At 42.4% G+C, this 19,600-nt stretch overlaps 1 protein-coding gene and 1 non-coding gene across 2 annotated transcripts in view; both read left to right on the forward strand.

Annotated features, from left to right (window-relative positions):
* The window catches only part of CDH8 (cadherin 8), a 314,446-nt gene that overhangs the window by 203,717 nt on the left and 91,129 nt on the right, over positions 1-19,600 (forward strand). The gene's annotated exons all lie outside the window — the stretch shown is intronic.
* Positions 15,823-15,953, forward strand: LOC123611950 (small nucleolar RNA SNORA18). The gene has a single exon (XR_006719064.1). It is a non-coding gene; the product is annotated as a small nucleolar RNA SNORA18 (small nucleolar RNA).

Below are 19,600 nucleotides of genomic sequence, written 5' to 3' on the forward strand. Positions count from 1 at the left end.
TATTTAATTGATTTTAGGCTATATAAAAATGCTCTAAAGGACCACGGTTTTCTTTAAAGTATGTAGGCAATAATTATTTCTAAAAGAATTTTCTCATATATTGACTATAATAACCTTAGCCTTAATCTATGACACGTTTTTTTTATGAGACGGATACCTTCACTTAAATACTTACCCAGGAAGTCCTCATTATAAGGATCCAGGTACTTCATTCTAAGGAGTGAAAGGAAATGAATACACAGAACAGGCGGTTAAGAAACATTTCAGAAGGCGCAATCCAGAAACAAAGAACGCATTTGCAAGAAACCCCAGACGAGTAAGGAAGACAGACCCCAGAGCAGATGCTCCAGGGTAATGAGCTGCTAACTCCACGGTGACAGGGGCGCCAAACCCAATCAGGGGAGACATTCATTTGTTCACTCACTCAGTAATTATTTATTGAGTCCTTGGTACTTGCCAAGCACTCTTCTAGTGGCTGAAGACAAAGCAGTGAGTGAAATAGGCAAAACCCCTGGTCTTCTTGGAGTTTTCCTTCTAGTGGCACCTGGAGGCCCCTGCATCCGAAAGGGTGAGTTGGAGTCTGCTGATCTATCCACAGAGAATGACCCAGAGGTAAGGAAGGAGGTGATGAGTGTTGGGAATTACAAGCAGTTCCGTGCTGAGGGTATGAAAAAGGTGTGACAACGAACCTCCTTCAGTGAATGTCTGGTTGATTAAAAATACTGCAATATAGACCAGATACAATTTTCTTCATGGCTTGAGAGAAATCACTCAAATATGCTCCAGATTCAAGTGTAAAATTAGCTCCATATAGAGACCAAGTAGGAAATGATTCTGTCCACATGGCAACCCTCAGCTTTTCTCTGAACCATGTAGAATTACAAATACAGGAGTCGAGGGTATAGCTCAGTAGTAGAGTGCATGCCAGCATACCTGAGGTCCTGGGTTCAATCCACAGTAACTTTATTGTTTATAAATAAACAAATAACCTAATTATCCCCCAAATAAATAGATAATAAATAAAATAAATAAATAAAATATATGACAAACTGACATTCTGTTAAAATCAATAGGGGTTATCTCATCTTTTATTACACCTTTTTTGGTCTTTTTTTTTTTTTTCATTCAGATTGAAAACTAAACATTGGTTTTGAATTTTTGCATGTAACTTTCTTAGAACCAAAAAGAATGGGAGTACAAAAGAGAATGCTCATTTTTAGCTGTAAAATATAACCTGAAGTGAGCATAAATCTAAAAACTTTAAGTGTACAATTAGGTTATCTGTTTTCTAAATCTTGAAAGGACATCAAAATAATAATATCACAGAGAACTTAAGAAAAATTGGAGTTACTATCAAAGTGGCTTAGAAATTTGTTTTGACTTGGTTGTATTTTGGAGCCCATCATGTAATGTTTATCTTCCAAAGCTGCAGACTATGTCTTGGAAAAAAAAAATTTTAAAGGGAGATTTATTGTATTTGGATGAGATGAATATTTAAAACCACTCAAGACAATAGAACCCCATGGGGGTGGTTCTAATAAAGAAATATTCATCCCAGGGAGAACAGTGTAAAATTACTCTCAGAACACCATCTCATCAGACAAAAGATTTAAGCAAATGAAATTAAGCTAAAAAATGGGTTTTAGGAAAGTCCATCTGTTATCCCTTAATGAGGATGGAGATGTCATCCTTTATCCTCTTGTGTCAGAGTCACTTAACCAAGGCTGAGATGCTTCACTGTGTGTATTTCCCAAGTAGTTCCGTGGTAATAGACCTAACTTGCCGTCATAATCAACAGGCACCTCTCATTACAGGAGCCGGCAGTTAGACGCCCACGTGCTAACAGGGGATCAGGCTCGGGGAGCACGTCTCCGCTCAGTAGCTTTGCTAGTAGCAGCCACATCCCTTGCAGCTACTGTGCGTGGCTGCTGGGCGCCATGGTGGTGAAGGCTTAAGGTAAACTTAGCTAATTAAAAGAAACACCGAAAGGTATTATGTAATCCCTGCAATATATTTAATTCCCACGTCACTCTTTCAAAGTAGGTATGATTATTATATGCATTTTTCAGTCTAAGAAACTCACACACAGGTTACGTAACTCCCCTGGAGTGTCAGAGAGAGCAGGGGTTGGAGGCAGGTTTGGTCCCCACGCTGTTTAGCTGTGACTTTCATGTTCTTAGATGCCTTCTTTGGGAGGAACCCTCTCCTGTATCTTCTTTCTTTTCACCTTCTTACTTAAATTGAGCTTCTGACACTGCCACACCGTTTCCTGAAGCAGGTGAATGAAGTGGTTGTTCTGTGCAAAGCATGAGGCTGGTGCCGGAACAAGAGTGCAGCGGAGGAGGGAGCCAACCTGCACTCAGTCAGGGCCTCCTGTTCCAACCTTTATAACCCAGGGCAGGGATACTGCCTAATGGACAAAGCCAGGCATTGGAACTGTTCAGACGGGAACTGGATTCCCTTTTTTTTCCAAGATTAGGAAACTGAGGAACAGAGACTAGAAAGCACAGAATAGTGTATTGTAGGAGACAGCATTTTTCTATGGAGTTCACAGAGAACTTGACATGCCCAGCTGATCTCAGTCACCTGGGTTATTGTTTAAACCAAACAAGAAGAGTTCTGGCCGTCACCAAAGGCCTACTGAAGCCGAATCCCAAGGGAGCCACTCAGAACTCCACTTTCCACAAGTTCTCCCACCACCTCTCCCTACGCCCTACCAGTTAGATATTTAAAATTAATTGTATTATAATAAACATAATTATATATTATAAGTAGTATAATTATAATATTGTGAAGGAAGGCAGAGAAAGGTGAGGTGTTCTTCTGTTTGTGTGCTTTTGTCTTTATTTTTTGGTCGTTCTTGTGGTGGTAGGTAGTACCCTCTGAGCTGAGATTTGCGCTAAGGCTCACCAGATGATGCTCAGGACTCCTTTAGGCTGGGCGGGGTGGTCAGACCTGCCGAAGACAGCAGCAGGAGTTAACAAGCATGGCTGTCAGAGAGGTAAAGGGATACTGGGGGGCAGTCAGGGGAAAAGTCTGCTTAGAATGGAGTGTCTGCAGAGGCATTTCAGAGGTACTGAATGCCAGTTTTAGAGTGTCCCTCCCAGAGAAATGGGTGGTGTGGGATGGAAGGTGAGGAGGGTTACGACACTGTACCTGAGAGCAGGCAGTTGGCATTTACAGAAAGCATACCACTGTTGGTTACCTGAAAGTATTGTAATGCAGGAAGCATATAATTGCCCATTAAATTAATCTCTTTGAGTTAGTGATAATGCATTGCTCTGGCCCACTACAGTGGGCTGCACACAATATTGCAAATGAAGCTTTTCGCTAATGATGGTTAAATCTCCCAGGGAAAGCGCTAGTTTGATGGCACTTAAAGGATGTGTCTTCCTGGCATAGGGCCCACTTGCCAGAATAATTGCTTTGTCCAACCCAGGCTACTTAGGAAAAATATATCTTTATGGGGGCTCATCGTTTGGAGGGATTTTGAGTTCTGGAGTCGGGTGGAGTTGGCCACATCTTGGCCGTATAACCCTGGGCATCTTACTTCCCCTCTCTTGCTCTCAGTTTTTCCTGTCTATAAAATGGGAATCATAACTGTTCCTTAAAATTTAGAATACAGTAAAAATTGAATTAAAAGTGATAGTACCATAACCCTTAGCTCAAAATCCATCTATAACCTTCAGAAATTGATGAGTACATTGCACATATTCTTGTTAATACAGCCCTTTGAATAACAGCTTAACTTCAGATTATTTATTTGGTTTATACAGTCGTTTAACCCTTTCTCCTCCCCATGGTGGCAAAATTGGTGACTGTGACCTTTATGTTACTGCTCGGCACAGTTAAGTTTCCTCGCTGCACAGCCAGTATGCTTGTTCACTGACCTTCCTTTGGCCCTGCTTCTGGCATGGTAGATTGACCCGTGGCTACAGAAAGGCCCTCAAAATGAGGCAGGCATATTCTTAGAGAGCCCAATTGAACTAAGAACTTCAGGTTTTATATCCAGAGCTCGTTCAGATTATATAATGCCTCTGTCTGTTGCCTGTGGCACCGTCGGGACTAGAGCTTCTGTAAGACCAGCATCGCCCCTTGTGTAGAACTGCGTGGCAGCAGACGGAAAGAAACTGTTGTGCAGTTAGATAACTAACTCTCACAGACAGGAGAGAGTGATGGGAGCCAGGGGTAGATGGTGAAATGCAGGGGCAGGAGTGGTTCAGGGCTCCCAAATGCCAGGGCAGCTGTAGTGCCACGAGCGATGTGACCGTCTGGGGATACAAGCACACGGCAAATCCCCATCAAGACTCTCCCGCCTCAGACAAGCCTGTGGGTGCTGTAAGGTAGAGACCAGTATTCTTAACAGTAAAGGGAATAATGCAGGGAAGTGGAAAGTAAAATATGGGAAACGGGAGGAGAAGCTACAGGTTCCTGGGAAAGAGATCTGCACCCAAAATAAGAGTCCCCACAGGGAAGAACTAGAGTCAGTCATTCCAAGTTCAAGGGGGGAGGCCTGAGGCAGGCCCCAAATGAATGCTGTCCTGTGGGTGACCTGTACCGGCTTTATTTCAGCCCCCACAGCGCCCGCTTCATGTGCAACCGCTCCAGTTATCTGAGTACTGAGTTGGGAATCCCTCCCTCGTTTCCTCCCTGTTCTGCATCCGTTCTACTGTATCCTCTCACCTGTCCATCTCTTTCATCTCTGCTTCCTCTTCTGTTCTAATCCACTTAGAGAAAGCCTGCAGATAGAGAGTGGAGATGCAGATTTTAACTAGGAACTCCTTTAGGATGTCACTGTGACTAACAGCTCCTAAGTCCTAACCTAGAAAAAGACAGAAGGTAGGAGGCGTCTATCCCTGTGCCTTGCCCTGGGCTCTATAAGCCACCCTCCCTGAACCCTCAACAGTAACTCATATCTTGTAGACGACTGCAGATAAAGGATAGGAGGTACGCAGCAAACAGTGATTCAGACTTTCCAGGTGCAAGTTGTAGCAAAATGAGCAGTCACAGCAAACGGTCATCTCCAGGTTTAAGGGTACCAGATGAAGGGGGGTGGGGAGGAGAGTTCCTCGATATGGGAGCAGATTATAAAGACTGGATAATACTCGGTTGATTTATCCCCAGTTGTGTCTTCTCTGGGGACAGAGGAAGCACACGGACTTGGGAAGGAGTGCAGATATCAGTCTGAAAGTCAAAGAGGAAATACAGGAGTTTAGTGAGCAAGCTTATAATGGGTGTGCTTGGATGGGATCATTACTCTTTCATTGATCCACACTCACTCCATTGCTAAGTTATCTAACTTCTCTCTGTGGCTTAGTTTCCCGAAGGATAAAGTGTGGGCTGTCACACACCTTTAGAGGTGCACAATAAGGAGTGAATGTGTTTACATGCTAATATCTGTCCTCAGCTAGAATAAACTTTTTGTAATAATGCTACTATTAATTATCATAACAATAATTATAATGATTAATTTTATCATTTTATATAATTAAAGAGGATATGCCTAAAAGTAGCCTTTTTGTCATCAAATAAAAAATCACCCAGCTTTATTTGGACGTTATACCAGATTGTGAGTTTCTTAGGAAGTATCATCCTGAGATGATTGGGGAGGGATAATTCTCTGCAAACATGTGTATCCAGTGGGAGGGGCTTCTTCCCGCTGTCAGTCCCGGCTGGGCTGCCTCAGAAGCCTTCTTCTTACCCGAAACCAAGGTCACAGTTACTCTTATCACCACTTTCTGAGAAAACAGTAGTAGTTACTAATTTAAAACATAAACTGTGAAGCTAGAATTTCGTAGCCAAAACATATGCTCTGTGTGTGACTTGAGTAAGTCATATAACCTCCTCAAGCCTCAGTTGCCATGTGTGAAGTTTACTTCTGAGGGTTGAATGAGTTAATAGAGGCAAAATGCATACAACAGAGCCTGGCACATAGGAGGGGCTCATTAACGGTTTTTCTTTCCCCTCTCTCGTGCTCCTCCCCGCCTTCCTCATCCTCCTCTCGGTCCTTCTCCAGACCAAACCTGGGGCCTACTCTCCCTTCCACACACACAAACTATTAGTCCTTCATCTGAACGTTCTATTTGTCATTCAGGCCTGGTCTCCATTCCCACCCCCACCCCCCGCCCCCAGCCACTTGGGCTCAGGAATAACGGAACCAAAATAGTCCTGTCAGTTCACTTCTGCTGCAAAATAAACCATATCTCAGCTTAGTGACTGAAAGCAATAAAGATGTATTTCTCCTGGTTCTGTGGGGCAGCTGGGAAGTTCTTTTGGTCTGAAATGGTTCTGCTGGTCTATCTGGTCACCTGGTAGCTTTGTCTGGGGCTGGACGGTCTGTATTAGCCTCAGGTGTATATGCAGCAGGCTGGTTAGGCCAAGGTGCCACAGCGGGCACCCCTTGTCTGTCCTGCATGGCCTCTCGTCCTCCAGTAGGTTCGCTCCGCTTCTTCGGTGGTTCTCCCAGGCTTCCACGGAGCAGCAAAAGACCAGGGAGCAAGTACTTTCCAAGTCTCTGTCTGCATCAAGTTTGTCAGTCCCATTGGCCACAGCAAGTAGCACTACCAAGAGCAGGTTTAGGGAGTGGAGAAATAAATGTCACACCGTGAAGCGAGGAGTTGGAATTTCACAATATTGTGGGCATTTAAAAATTTTTATTTCAGACTGGAATGCCTAATCTCAGTCTGCATGACCAAGAAGTGGTACGGACTTCCTGGTTGGCACTTCCTTCCAGGTCCCTCTTCTCATAATAGCACATGTACATCCGAAGTTCTCTGCTCCAACATCTTACTTTTTCGAGAAAAAGCACTGGACACAGTATTTCTAACAGCTGCCAACTGTTTAACTATGGATTCTTTAGAATTTCAGCTTAAATAGCAATTTGTGTTATTCTTAAATCTGTTAGTGTATCTAGCGCTAGTGTGAGCTTCAGCTGGTGTTTTTACTGTTTCTTGATATCCACGCTGGGTTCAGTTCCTTTGCTGTAAGTTCTCACAGATCCATGCTTTTTGCCTTCAGGTGACTGGCTGAGGCTTATAATACCCATTAATTTGCTTGAGGTTTTACAAATACATTTCTAAGGGGAGAAACAGGTAACGTCCTTGCTCTGATGAAACATTTTGTTGTTGCTTTATTATTGATCACTGCTATATCCTGGGAGCCTAGCACAGTGCTTGGGGGGGTGGGGTCCCAATAAATGTTTACTGAGGTGATGAATGAATAAAGGAAGTAAAAATTCACACCACACGAGATTAACTGGATGAGTTCTGACTCTAAACAGACGCTATTAATTAATTGGTGGAGAGGCTCTCCGCTTTAATATGCCCCACTCAGCTGTTTGTTAGAAGTCTCAGGCAGACCGGCACAGTAGCTTCCTGGATTTTCTAAAGTCATTCTCTCCTGAGTGACTGAAGCTGGGACATAAAGGGCAGAAGCGACTGTGCTCTCCTTGTATGAAAATTCTGGGGCAATGGCTGTGTGCACAGGGAAAGATTCCCATAGAATATTAACCAACCTTAAGAGTCAGAGACAGAGACCATGAGAAAAGTGCTGGCAGAGAGGAGCCTCAGGTCCCCTCGCTCTTTCCCCAAGGAGCCAGGCTTCTGACCTAAGAACCTTTATTTCTCTTCCTTCTGAGAGCCTGAGGCAAGCCCTGAATTATGCCAGCCCACACTTCATTACCCAACAAGCCCGTTTATCGTTTAATCTGATCTGTATTGAACAAGTGGAAGCAGGTTACAAAGCAGCAAAGCCTAAGGAATGGAAATGCAGCACGTTTTCTGATTATAGGAATCCCTAATCCAAGGCTTAGAAACCAGGGCTAAAAATAGACACCAATTCCATCTTTTATCCATGGTTACCCAGCTAGCATTTCAGTGCCAGGTCAGGCGGCCCTTTAGCCAGATGGTAGAAAGTTCAACAACGATAACTTGCTTCCATCTAATTTGAGGTGGCAGGCCATTGGTTACTCGACACCCTCACTTATGATACTGATATTTTCTTGTTCCCAAAGTATCTATAGGACAGGGGTCCATACGACATGTAGCCAAAGGTCAGGGGTTATGCTGTTTGTCACAAAGAAGCAACAAAGTAGACTATAAAGAAACTGTCGCTAAGGCATTGTAACTCTATCATTTGCTTAAAAAGCACGTAATTTGCAGTAGGCTGGGATCTCTCCCTTGGGTGGAAGAAGCAGTCTTCTCTGGGAAGAGTCTTTGTGGAAGGTATATTTTCATCAGGATCATGAAGTAACAGTAGGCTTTTGTTAGAGATGTATTTCCAAATTAACAAATGTCTTGATCACGAGAAGAGCTTAGAAGATGAGGGAAATCAGGAGAGAAAAGAAGATACGGTTGGAAAGTTAAGTACAGCAGATTATGATTGCCTTCGGATGTCAGGTGCAGGATATGGTCTTATTCTCTGTGTCAGGGAGTCCCGTCAAATACATAGAAATATCAAAATAAGGGAAATGTAGGGCTCAGAATATTAGCATTCCAAATTTAGGAGGCAAATAGCCTATGGGTGGAACAGAGCCTAAGGCGTGGAGAATGAGAAGGGAGAACACGGCTATGATGGTGGATCAGAATCACCTGGAGAGCTCGTTAAAACAGATTCCTGGGCCAAAGAGTTTGTGTTTCTAACAAGTTCCCATGTGAGACTGATGCTGCCAGCCCAGGGACCATACTTTGGGAACCATTCCTATAACCTCTGCAGTTCTAATTCAATATAAAACTAAAGCTGCACCAGAGATGGGAGTTTGAAACAACACAAACTGGCATCTGGTTATAACTAATGAGCAAAGAAGAGAAGCAAATATTGCCGGAGATTGCAAGCCTTGGGGAGGAGGATGAAAATGAGACAGTTAAAGGAGTTGCTGCTTACTGCAAGGTGGGCAGCTTGCTAGCCCTTTATCCATTTCATCCTCACAATCGTGCCATAAATTGGTACCACCAGTTCTCTCATCTAATAAAGCTAAGATACCAAACTTCAAGCGCTCTAGACTTAGGTGGCTGAGTTTGCATTTGGTCCTGGGTTTGTCTGACTCTTCAGCCGAATCTCTGACTATTGAGCGTCCGTCCTCTCCTAGTGAAGGCCTGGCTGCTGCTGAGATGTGTCATGATTCACGCCAACAAGGCAGAGAACAGGAAAGACGGGCCATCGCTCCAGGCCTTCCTTTGACGATCTTTGTAAAACAGGTTAGAACACAATGGGATGTTATTAATAAATAGCCCCCCACCCACTGAAAAGGATGGGAAGAGGTTCAGTTGAGGATAATGAATTTAAAATCTGCATCTTTGAACTGTCTGTTCCAGGGGAGTTTGGATTTTTAGGAACCCCCCGTTCCTAAATTTAAAACAAACCAAAGGGGCTCCTTATGTTGAAGTTTGAATGCTCCCGCAACCCACTGTGTTAAGCCTGGAATGATGCTGAAGTCTGCTCCACACACCTGCTCTTATAATTTGACAATGAATGCTTATTAATAAGTGGAAGAAGGGAGACATGGAGTGAAACCGTAGATGGCAAATGTGGAAGGGAAAAGCTTCAACTATGCAGCCAAATATAAATTCCAGCCTAGGTTTCCTTAACAACTACCGGCTTGAACATCAACAATTTCCTTGACCAATGTAATGAATTTGTTTATTGGTTTAACGTAAACTGAAACAATAGGGAAGTAAAACTCACTTGGTTGATAGAGATTATAAATGTATATATAACTGTTATCATCATATTTTAATATAACCATCATATTGTATCTATTATTTATAGCTCAATACAATATCATATAAATATATTCTCTATATCCGTTTTTAGCAATGGTTATAATGATAAAAGCCTCATCACTTGTTCTTTCAGATGGACTGTTGTGAGCTTATGTTTGAGACACTGACTTTTTAGAACCTTCTCTTTCTTGATTCTATTTAACTGTTTTGTTTAGCAAAACAAATAATTCTAATGGACTGTGAAGAAAATCCGTGTTTGTAAAAAATGTTCTCTTCGAGCACATACACACACACAGACATATACATATATATTGCTGGCTTTTAAATAAGGCTTGTCATTACATTGTGTGTTAGGCACAGTATCTAAATCTCTTTGCCGGTTAATATTTGAGTATCTCTGGATATAAAAATACCCACACTGAGCCAGTGTTTGATTTCCTGCTGAACTGTTTTTCACATTTCCAATATAAAATTATGTTGCAGTTACAAAGAAACAAAGACTGAACTCCACAGACTACCACAGAAACCCACATTTGTTTATTTAAGAAAAGATATAAAAAGCATCTAAGACAGAAACTGATGTGTAGGCTGACTTTTCAGGGAAACTGATACATAAAGTAAATCTGAAAATATCTGGATATTTATCAGAAGTGATAGATTAGGCATGGATTTAAAAAGGCATTTAGATGTTCTACAAATGGCCTCTGGTATATAAATAGGAGACCTCAATGAAAATGGGAAATACTAAATTAGAGAATTAGGTAGCTTTATTTTGCCTTTGGTCTCTGAATGATAGATTTTGTCCCTTGTAGTGTCCATCTTAAGGAGAGTTAAGTTCCAATAAATTAGTCACTAAATGTACCAAATAATTGTTGACTGAATACACAAAACCTTAGTGAGGCAAACACACATAGGCAATTCCAAAGACTAGGGTCACAGGCTGTTAAGACCTGGTTCCCAGTCTGGAGGCTACAGGAGGGAGTGCTGCTGGGCTGCAGCTGAGTGTCTGATGGAAGCGGACAGAACGCACCCCAACACCACGTATGGGGAAGGCAGTTCTCTGTGATGCCTTCTCCAGTGCCCTTCAGAGTCAAGCTCAGTGCTAAACTGGGACAGGTGGAGAGGAGAGGCAAGAATATTACAGGCAGAAGGAGTAGCATGAATGCATCTAGGATGTTTTGGGAATTTTGTGATGAAAGGGAGAGACTTGTTGATCTTGGCTTGTTTCATTCCTCCTGGTTATGGTAGCTCTACTGTATGCTTCACTTACCTCCATGCAGATGTTTCTGTTGTGCTTTTACACAACAGAAAAATAAAAATGAATGACCAAGGTAAATTTTCTGGTTGTAGAAAGGTCTTTGGACATCATAAGAATCGTGATTTAAGAAAGCTGCATGGATGCATGCAGAGCAACTCTCATGATCACTGTTGACTCTGGGTCTATTAAGTTGAAAAATATCTGTGTGGGGCAGCCACGGAGAGAAGGTAAACTACAGTTTGAGATGCTGCTTAATTCCAGGCAGAATGATAGTCACCACTGTGTGCGAGCACTTGTACCATTTACTCCTTGTAACAGTGTTGAGGTGGCCAGAACCTGAACGTTGTTTTAGACATGTATGAAGTGACGTCTAAGGAAGGCAGGGAATGTACATGAGGTCACACATCTCATACTGTGAAGCTCAGTCCACCAGGTTTAACGTCAAAGCCTGAACCCTCTGCTCTTCGGTGCTGCTAAGTGTGACAGATGGGCAGAGAGGGCAGACATCCTCAAAAGATACTAATCTTTGTACAAATGTGCCATTAGATGCATTTGGAAACAAAACATCAGGGAATTAAATTGCTGATAGTCTACCTGTGATAAAAATCATAAGAATAAATAATAGTCATATAAGGTAGTATGTTGACTTTATTCAGTGTAGTTTTGCCAAGATACTTGGCTCACCAGCACCTTCACATGAATACTTTGCTCCTTCTTCTTAATGTACACATACTATAAGGACTGTTTCTTCAACAGGGACATCTAATTTTAAGCGGCAAGGTGTTGGGCATGATAAAGCCACTCAGGAAACATAGGTTCCTTTCTTGGTCCTATTGTGCTACCTCTGGACTCCAGAGTTCTCTTTAGTATGTGGGTAAACTGAGCCCGCTACTGAGTTCTCACTCATTTCTGCCGACGGGTCTTCAGTGGCTGCAGCATAGCAAGATAATGAAGAGCACAGGTTCGGGGACAGAAAGATAGGGATTGTAAACTAACCACCATCCCTGTGAGTCATGTGATGTTAGGAGAAGTACTCACATCGTTTCCAAGCCTCAGTTTCACCATTTGTGGATAAAAGGTGTGGCTAAAAATGTCTTTTTTACTCTGCTGTGTGCATCACCTGCCATAGCCCCTGGTCTTAAAGACAGACATCATAGGATGGTTGAAATATACAGGGGAAATGCTATCATCCTTTACAACAGCACATGCCAAGTATGGACTTGAGTGAATTAAAGTCCTTAAGACACTTTTAGGGGCTTCATGAGGTCAAAATGTGTTTATCACAACAACACTCAGACACTATTGCCTTAGCCTTATGCTCTCCCAGGAGAGAGTGGAATTCACCAGAGGCTACAGGACGTGTACCGATACTGTTGCTCAGCGGCTAATGGAAAAATGTGTGCCCGTGTATTATTCTGTTATAAAAAATTAGTTGTAATTTCTCATTGGCAAATACTGAGAAATATAACCCAGTAGCATGTTTTTCTAAATAATTTTGATTTCTTCAATAATTTTTAAATGTACAAAGAGGCCCTGAGACCAAATTGTTTAAGAACTGTCACCGTAGGAAGGCACACATCTTCTCCAGTAGTTTGAGATATAGTAACAGCAAAAAGCATCACCCTGTCTTAGATATCACGTTGCTAAAATAATTTATCATCGGCAACATGTAGGTTGGATGTTGAAAGAAGTAATGCCTGTAACGTCTGCAGTATGCTCCGTGGTAGAGTATACAGAGTAGGAACTCAGTAAACGGTGGTCACTGTTAGGAGCAGAATGAAAGTGAAGTTAGGCCCGATGGTAATAGGCTGATAGTATAATTGACATTTCTAGGGTCTCATCAGATAAGGTTGCCTTCTCAGCAGACGGCGTTACGTCATGACACATCAAGGCCTGCCCGCTGCTAAGTGCCTGGTGGCGTCACCCTTTCAGAGAGGCATACGAGCAGGCACAGGGACTTGCGAGTGTCACAGAGACAAAGGCTGGGGGGAGCCCCTCCAGGCACTTCCAGAGAGTGATGCCCTGGTCTAAGGACCAAGCCCGATGTGCTCTTCCAGGACCAGCCCTGCCCCCAGATTAACAGAGCATAAGGCCGCCAATATTTAAACTGCGTATCTAACTCCCACTGCTCTCAAGCCATGTTTTTTCAAGGCATTTTTGTGTGTGTGAGATTATTTTATTCAGTTTTAGGAATTCTGCAGTAAAATATGCTGACCTAAATGGTGATGATGACAAGAAGAGGAAGTACCATTCCATCATTTCTTGAGCTTACTTTCTTCAGTACTTGATACAGGCATTCTGAGTAGAGTTTGCCCAGGGACTTTGCAAAACTTCCCTATGTGCTTGGAAATCAAATTTTTAGCATTGTGCGAATGAGAAAACTGGGCAGCTAGAGTGTGTGTCTGCGCGTCAGAGACTTCACAGTACTACTTGGTGAGGCCAAACTTTGAACCTACGTCCATCTGACCCCAGAAGCTTGGCCTCAGCCCGCGCGCCGCGAGGCCTCTGGCAGATGTTTCACTGGTCATTGTGCATTAACGCATCAGTGTTCTTGTTCGGCAGGTGTCCTCCGTGGGCTTGGCTAGTGCATGTCTGTGCTGAAGCATCGCTCACTTCAGGAAAGTGCTGACAATCAAGTTTCTGTTCCTACAGAGCTGAGGACAAAACCCTAAATCTCAGCAAATCTGGCAAGGTGAATGAGTATTTTGGAAAATGTACTCAGAAGAGGCTCTTGCCATATAAGAATAACTTTGGCCTCTAGATCTCACGTCTGCTAGTAACAGGAATTCCTTACCTTTCTGTTTTTATCTTATATACTTTGTAAACTGATCCTTTATTCTTTACTACACTGATGCCTCGAAACAACTCTATGAAAATAAGCCGGGGCTGATTGTATTGTCCTGCATTTTAGGTGATACAGCCGAACATTAGAAAGCTTGTTTTCTCAAGATCGTTCCACTAAACAGTGCAAAGTCATTCTGTAACCCTAAGATTTTTTCACGAATTTGTAATTAGCATGTGCTTCACTAATACCCATTTTGCAAGACCAGGTATATATAGCAGTTCGTTCTGGCAATACAGATGTGACAGTGCTAACCAACAAGGGTAGCACCCGTTGGTCACGCAGTGCATTACCACCAATTTTATGGAGCAGTGATGTTACCTAGGAGCTCTATGAACAGTGTCACCCAACTACAAATCAGGCAGAAATCACCTTGGGGAACAGCCTGAAGTGTGTTAGCCCATTGGGAGACATAGAATTGACCAGGTGCGTGTTTCCACACTCTTCAAGGGCGCAAGACGCCTGCTGGCCTGCCCCTTACACAGTGCCCGTCCTCTCCGCATGCTGCAGATGGTCGTCCCCAAAGCACCACAGCTGCATCCCTGGAGTGGTGTATGCTGGAGGCTCAAAAGTTTGACCTTCTATTTAAGGTGCCAGGATAATCTTGGCCTGAAGCGCCTCTTCATAGCGTACGTAACTTGCAGAGACAAAGAACTAAAAGACTATTAACTAACTTTAAGTACAATAAATACTGAGCTAAGAGACTGTTGAATAAACAGGTTACATTATCCCCATTTTATAATATTGAGATGGTGGTTTGGGGAGTCTTCAAGGCCACTGAGCTAGAGCTTTCTGGAAGTAAAATGTCCACTGCGTCTGTCTGTATCCATCAGTAGACTGTATCCAAGTTAGTATCACATGGGCTTCTGGCCAGTATCTAGAGCTATTCTGGATGTATTCTGGATATAGAGTCTCTCCTCTCTAACTCCTTTCCTCCCATGGAATCAGCCTTGGGTTTCTCAAAGGAAAGCAACTAATTTAAAAATTTTGTATTAGTCTGCAGTACTGGGTCAAGGTAGATGTGAATGTCAGATCCTGTTTTATAGTTGAAAATGATAAAGTTCCTTCCTTTCTTACAGTTAAAGCCTAGAAGGCAGAAAACAGTAGACATCTGAGAGCATTTTTTAACAATTAGACTCCTAGAACTATGTGATGCCAACACCTCAGGCAGCAGAAATGAAAAATTAAATCAAATGACATTTACTCATCCACAGCCAAGCAACAGATGTGAGGGAAGGGCTGGATGAGTATCTCAACTAATTTTGATGAATTCCAGGAGCAATAAACCCTAATTGTGCATTTAGTGAGCCTCTGGAACCGTGGTGCTAATGCTGGTAATCTCATCTGAGGGTGCGGTGCCCAAGTGAGGTGTCGGCCGGCAGCATTTGCAGCTCATCCCTTTCTTGGTTTCCTCTCATTCCTTTTTTCCTGAAAAATGGTTTAGTTTCTCAGATCTATTTGAGATTTAGGCATTCAATTTAAGCGCCTGATTGAAATAACAAAAACCTCTTTAAAAATCACAGTACTCCTGCACTCTTACACCTGCCTTATTCACAAAGGTGGGTAGGGCCATAGTTCCACTGGAAATTTTATTTGCAGAATCCAGTAGAATAATGGTGATGATCTCTTAATTTTTCCAGCTTATAGCTCTTTATACATATTTCATTAATCTTAGCAGCATCTCTCTGAGGTATGTAAAGGGCAAGTATTATTAGACCCATTTTTCAAGTGTAGAACATACGAAAAATGAGCTAGAAAGTCATTCTCCTAGGACGGCAGTAAGAGCCCTGACCAAACCGCCCGACATTTGCGGTTGTGCTGTTGCTTTGAAAACACAAGTATTAGCTAATTAATTCACACGGAAATTATTTCATACACGTGTACCACGGTGAGACATTTGTGTGCACATGCACATTCGCTTTAGCTCTGGATCTGGATCTGTATTCATGTTCTGCAGGGCAGAGGCAAGGGGATTATTTCTACACAGTAAAACAAGCATTGGAGTTGAGGTCTGTCCTGATGGGACTTTTTCTGTCGACCTACATCATTGGAAATGCCTCACAGAGTAACTGGGTGGCTTCCTTTATTCAGAGAATGACACGTGAGATCTGTGGGTAAGAACTACAAGACAGAGCTGTTAAATGAACTATAAGAAAGAAACCTAATAAACTTGTTTACCTTAGGTATTGGCATAGCCCAACTATCTATGCTGTTCTAGGGTGTGATGTGATAGGAGTGAGTGTGTTTTGAACTGAGTGCATGTTTAGAGGGTGTGTAAAATTAAGAGCCAGGCAGCTGCATCTCCTCTGACCCTAAACATGGCCTTAAATTTCTTGAGGAATTTGGAGCCCAGAGATTACAAGTGGAGAATTTTTTTAAGTAAGTGTGTCCATATTCCATTAGAGATCAGAGAAGCCCAGCTAAAAGAATTGTAGACTGATGTGACAACTGTGGGTTGAGCAAAAATGCTTTGTGGAAGGGCTGTCTTGAAGATGATTATGACCAAACGTTGGAGGAACTAAGGTGATTGGCAGTGGAAGGAATCAGAACGTGTGAAATGCCCTAAAAATTTGTTGACTTTAAATAATTTTGCCTATGATGTTACACGTAACAACAACAAAAACCCTTGAAACTTTTTGTAAAAAATAAACATTGGAGCACTGAGAACTAACGTAAGTGAGTCAGTCTCTTGGTCTGTGTCATGCTGCCCATGAACTTCACCCTAAGTGTGTCCGTTTCCTCTGCTTTTGCCCCCCAAGCCCATGACACAACAGACCGTGAAGACAGAACCTCTGGTATAGAATTCATCCAGCGCTGAGACAGAAGGAAATGCAGAGCAGCGTTAGTCTGACACATTTACAGACACGTGTAATGGTTCTTATGCTGCGTCAGTAATTGGATGTGAATGGTTAGCGATTCATGGAGACGGCAGTCATGAGTGTTACTTTTCCAAAAACATAAACCGAGCACATTTGGAGCCACCTGTGGAGAAACACAGGAAGCTCTGAAGTTGGGTGGCACTCCTTGATTTGAATCTAAAACCCAATCCTTTTTCAGCTGACTGCTCCTGGCCTCCTTTCCTGCCCTTTCTCATTTCTGTCATCAAAGAAAGGAGTGTGGGGCAAATAAATAGCCTTTTGTTTGAACTCCATCTGGCCGCAGATGGGTTGTATGACTATGGGAAAAATCTCCTCGTGTTTCTGAGCTTCGGTTTCCTTCTCTGTGAAATGCGAATGATTGATGATTGATATCAATATCACAGGAATGTTGAATAATCTGAAGTAGAAAAGTAGAGGAGGCACCTGTTTAGCACCTGGCATCAGGCCTGGCAGGCTGAGATTGACAGTTAGTCTTAGATGGATTAATTCATTTGATTGTTACAGTATATTGTTCACCCTAAAGTGTTCATCTTTGAATTCCCAGGGGCTAGCAGAAGCTAGACTCTGCTGCCCAGTGATATTACTTGGTATTAGTAAGTATTGTTAATGAGGGTCTACCTTGCCCCGTTGTCCGTTTGCTTGGTTGTTACAAATATAACTTTGTTTATTATTTCACTTCTGAGGATTCTACAAAATACACAGAAGCCTCATCTAGTCAGTAACAGCTTTGAAGCATTTTCTAGCTGTGCCTCCCTGCTTATTTAGCGAAAGGATTAAAAACTGCCCCTCCCCCTGAAATCAATGTGAATTTTGCTATTTTCTTGAAGTTAAACCCTAGACATAAAAATGGTAAATGATTTTTTATGCTGTCAGTTGTGCACTCAGATAATACTTGGTTCTGCCAGCACACTTCCACAGAATTGAAGTTCAGAAGATAAATAGGCAGAAAATCTAGTCAGGGACAATCAGAGATTTCCCTTTCAACTCCAGCTCCCAATAGTATTATCTTCCAGCTAACGTGCACTCTGTCGACTTGGAGTCTGTGCCCTAGGACCACATGGAAGGATGGATGGGGGACCTTGGGGGACAGGAGGAGGCGGAGAGCATGTAGACTCTCTGCAGTCCTGAAGCCAGAACTTCCTAGGGGGTGAATCTGAGGCCCCAGTTATGAGCTTAGTGTCCAGGGAGTAACAAGATCAGAGCTGCCTGAGTGAATTACACCCTCTATTCTGCCCCTGGTGTGTGTGTATGCAGCTCATGACACTCCCTGCTGTGCGCAGCTGGAAACCATAACTGGCCCACGGGAGCTGGCCTAACAGATGAAGGGAGACTGGACGATTCCGCATCGTGCTTGCGAACATGGGCTCTGGAGGGAGTCCAGCCACAAGGAGCGTATCTGTTGTCCCTTTGCCATGTCAGCGCAAGTCTGAGGTGGGCTCCTTACGAGATGTGTCATCTAGGGCACCGTGTTTCACATCCCTGCCCCAGCGGGAAGCTGGTGCCTGAATGTTCTCACTCTCACTGGAAACAAAGCTGCATTCTGACGGAACACATGAAATAGTTGTTCAGAAATACGACAAGGCTCCATTTCTTAAGCTTTTACTTGCCTCGGAGTTCACTGGAGATCTTGTAAAAGTGGAGATTTGGATTCCCTAAGTCTGGAGCAGAGCGTCTGCATTTCTAATAAGCTTCCAGATGATGCTGACGTTACTGGTCCGTGGACTACATCTGAGTAGCGAGGGTCTAGTTAGCATATATTTGATGGTTGTCACAAAACGGAACTCTAGACTAGTGTTTCTCAGAGTTCACCACTCATCACAGTCACCTGGAGGGTTTACTGAAGCACAGATTACCTGGCCCCACCTTTAGAGTTTCAGCTTCATTGGGCCTGAATTAGAGCCTAAGAATTTGCATATTTAATAAGCTTCGGAGTGACAGTTTTATACTGCAGTGTGGACCACAAATTGAATAGCACTGACCTAGGCCAGTTTCTCCCCTTATCTGAAAACGTCTGCTAATAGAACCAGTTCTTAATGTTGAAGACAGAAAAGCAGAAATCTTGGAAATGCATTTTGAGTACACCCTTAGATCCCAGATCTTCAGTTTGTTCTAGCTGAATCAAACAGCGGGATCGTCCACACTGTAAGGCTGAGCTCCAGCTGTAACTTGGACCAATTTTTTTTCTGTCTTTTTGTTTGTTTTTATATTCATGCACCATGAGTGTTCAGAACACTGATGCTGGCAATTATTCCTTGCATGGACATGTATACTTCCCTTTTACTAATCAGATTTTATCTAAGCCATATCAGAAAGATTGGTATTTATGTTTTTTGAAAATTACTATAATTTATTTAGTACATATATATGTACATGTATATTATATTAAATGCTATGTGAAAATAAGTTTTATATGAATATGTGTGTGTGTGTACGCCACATAATATTGATTTTACTCAGGAAAAGAACTGTGGGTAAATTATGGATTTGTAATTAAGACTTTTTTTCATGAAAACTTTTCATTCTTTCCATCTTTCTTTTCCATCTTCTTCCTCTTCTTGAAGATAAACCTTATGAATAAAATGTTGTTTCTACAATTAATATTAACACACATCTTAAGTGGCTTTTGTTTTTATTTAAAATGTCAGGCGCTTTGCTATTCGTTTCTTTCTTATGCTCCCTTAGATAATTATGTTTCCATGACTCGTGACTGCTATGACAAGTAGTCAGTGTTACCTACTCTGATAACTAAAATAGAAAGAGATCCTGTTAAATATATTTAAAAGTTCCAAATTCAGAAGGGGTGCTGTTAAAACTCTCTTCCAAAGATATGTTACCGCATAACAAATTATCTCCAAATTTAGTGGCTTAACACGAGAGCAACCAATTAATTTGTTCACAAATC

The sequence above is a fragment of the Camelus bactrianus genome, chromosome 9, assembly GCF_048773025.1.
Source record: "Camelus bactrianus isolate YW-2024 breed Bactrian camel chromosome 9, ASM4877302v1, whole genome shotgun sequence".
Classification (NCBI taxonomy): domain Eukaryota; kingdom Metazoa; phylum Chordata; class Mammalia; order Artiodactyla; family Camelidae; genus Camelus; species Camelus bactrianus.